Here is a 2,939-nt window from a genome sequence, read left to right as displayed (position 1 = left end):
GATAAATGTTCCCAGAAAATAGAAAAAAAATAAGAAGAAGGAAAACGAATGTAAAGCTATTATTATGCTGGGATACGATAAAATGGAACCGAATCGAATTTCGAACTTCCTAAGCGGATTTCTCGAGGAAACGAAAGCTTAACAGAAGCGGTAAATCGCAAATTAGAGGGTCTTAGAGAAGGAATTCGGCTAAAATCTCGTCAGCTCATTGCGTAGTAATGAGTCTCGTCCGTTTGCCCGTTTACAATCAAATTAGCCTACAATTTTGTCCAAATCCGGCAGTGCCCGAGCTACTTTCATTTCACATGTCTTATCTGGTCCCGATCGAGATTCAGATGATTTGAGCCGAAAATCGTCTGTCAACAAGTAATCAAAAATAGAAAAACACGAAAAGGTGCAACACTAGGACCCAGGGGTCCGGTGCATTAGTTCTGGATGAAATCGCACCCGACATTGAGTGGGATGTTTATTCTTATATCCCTCGAGTACGTGTGGAGCGGGCGGCGATGGACAACACGCGGCACTGCTCTCGCCCAATCATAACCATGAAGTTAAGCGTTCTGGCGCGATGGCAGAGCTAGGATGGGTGACCTCCCTGGGAAGACCTCGTGTCGCGACCGTTTACGTAAATTATGGATAAAACAGTCGAAATAATTGTTTTTAATGAGTTAACCGTCTCCGGAGTAATCTGCGTCATACCCTTCCGCACAGAACCGGCTCACGACAACAAAAATCGATAAATGTTCCCAGAAAATAGAAAAAAAAATAAGAAGAAGGAAATAACGAATGTAAAGCTATTATTATGCCTGGATACGATAAAATGGAACCGGAATCGAATTTCGAACTTCCTAAGCGGATTTCTCGAGGAAACGAAAGCTTAACAGAAGCGTAAATCGCAAATTAGAGGGTCTTAGAGAAGGAATTCGGCTAAAATCTCGTCAGCTCATTGCGTAGTAATGAGTCTCGTCCGTTTGCCCGTTTACAATCAAATTAGCCTACAATTTTGTCCAAATCCGGCAGTGCCCGAGCTACTTTCATTTCACATGTCTTATCTGGTCCCGATCGAGATTCAGATGATTTGAGCCGAAAATCGTCTGTCAACAAGTAATCAAAAATAGAAAAACACGAAAAGGGTGCAACACGAGGACTTCCCAGGGGGTCACCCATCCTAGTACTGCTCTCGCCCAAGCACGCTTAACTTCGGAGTTCTGATGGGATCCGGTGCATTAGTGCTGGTATGATCGCACCCGACATTGAGTGGGATGTTTATTCTTATATCCCTCGAGTACGTGTGGAGCGGGGCGATGGACAACACGCGGCACTGCTCTCGCCCAATCATAACCATGAAGTTAAGCGTTCTGGCGCGATGGCAGAGCTAGGATGGGTGACCTCCCTGGGAAGACCTCGTGTCGCGACCGTTTACGTAAATTATGGATAAAACAGTCGAAATAATTGTTTTTAATGAGTTAACCGTCTCCGGAGTAATCTGCGTCATACCCTTCCGCACAGAACCGGCTCACGACAACAAAAATCGATAAATGTTCCCAGAAAATAGAAAAAAAATAAGAAGAAGGAAATAACGAATGTAAAGCTATTATTATGCCTGGGATACGATAAAATGGAACCGGAATCGAATTTCGAACTTCCTAAGCGGATTTCTCGAGGAAACGAAAGCTTAACAGAAGCGGTAAATCGCAAATTAGAGGGTCTTAGAGAAGGAATTCGGCTAAAATCTCGTCAGCTCATTGCGTAGTAATGAGTCTCGTCCGTTTGCCCGTTTACAATCAAATTAGCCACAATTTTGTCCAAATCCGGCAGTGCCCGAGCTACTTTCATTTCACATGTCTTATCTGGTCCCGATCGAGATTCAGATGATTTGAGCCGAAAATCGTCTGTCAACAAGTAATCAAAAATAGAAAAACACGAAAATGCAACACGAGGACTTCCCAAGGGGGGGTCACCCATCCTAGTACTGCTTCTCGCCCAAGCAACGCTTAACTTCGAGTTCTGATGGGATCCGGTCCATTAGTGCTGGTATGATCGCACCCGACATTGAGTGGGATTTTATTCTTATATCCTCGAGTACGTGTGGGGGAGCGGCGGCGATGGACAACACGCGGCACTGCTCTCGCCAATCATAACCTGAAGTTAAGCGTTCTTGGCGCAATGGCAGAGCTAGATGGGTGACCTCCCTGGAAGACCTCGTGTCGCGACCGTTTACGTAAATTATGGATTAAAACAGTATCGAAATAATTTTTTAATGAGTTAACCGTCTCCGGAGTAATCTGCGTCATACCCTTCCGCACAGACCGGCTCACGACAACAAAAATCGATAAATGTCCAGAAAATAGAAAAAAAATTATGAAGAGGAAATAACGAATGTAAAGCTATTATTATGCCTGGGATACGATAAAATGGAACCGGAATCGAATTTCGAACTTCCTAAGCGGATTTCTCGAGGAAACGAAAGGCTTAACAAAGCGGTAAATCGCAAATTAGAGGGTCTTAGAGAAGGAATTCGGCTTAAATCTCGTCAGCTCATTGCGTAGTAATGAGTCTAGTCCGTTTGCCCCTTTACATCAAATTAGCTACCAATTTTGTCCAAATCCGGCAGTGCCCGAGCTACTTCCATTTCCATGTCTTATCTGGTCCCGATCGAGAATTCAGATGATTTGAGCCGAAAATCGTCTGTCAACAAGTAATCAAAATAGAAAAAACACGAAAAGGTGTGCAACACGAGGACATTCCCAGGGGGTCACCCATCCTAAGTACTGCTCTCGCACAAGCACGCTTAACTTCGGAGCTTCTGATGGGATCCGGTGCATTAGTGCTGGTATGATCGCACCCGACATTGAGTGGGATGTTTATTCTTATATCCCCGAGTACGTGTGGAGCGGGCGGCGATGGACAACAACGCGGGCACTGCTCTCGCCCAATCA

General features: G+C 44.7%; 1 non-coding gene and 2 pseudogenes across 1 annotated transcript; all 3 read right to left on the bottom strand.

Moving 5' to 3' along the window:
* Nucleotides 1-1,130: 1,130 nt before the first annotated feature.
* Nucleotides 1,131-1,249, bottom strand: LOC142535070 (5S ribosomal RNA). The gene has a single exon (XR_012817346.1). It is a non-coding gene; the product is annotated as a 5S ribosomal RNA (ribosomal RNA).
* Nucleotides 1,250-1,925: 676 nt separating this feature from the next.
* On the bottom strand, nucleotides 1,926-2,048 carry LOC142535079 (5S ribosomal RNA; annotated as a pseudogene).
* A 677-nt stretch (nucleotides 2,049-2,725) lies between these two features.
* On the bottom strand, nucleotides 2,726-2,847 carry LOC142535125 (5S ribosomal RNA; annotated as a pseudogene).
* Nucleotides 2,848-2,939: the final 92 nt, after the last annotated feature.

The sequence above is a fragment of the Primulina tabacum genome, unplaced genomic scaffold (assembly GCF_025594145.1).
Source record: "Primulina tabacum isolate GXHZ01 unplaced genomic scaffold, ASM2559414v2 Contig797, whole genome shotgun sequence".
NCBI classification, from domain to species: domain Eukaryota; kingdom Viridiplantae; phylum Streptophyta; class Magnoliopsida; order Lamiales; family Gesneriaceae; genus Primulina; species Primulina tabacum.
This window is presented reverse-complemented; position numbering and strand designations above follow the sequence as displayed.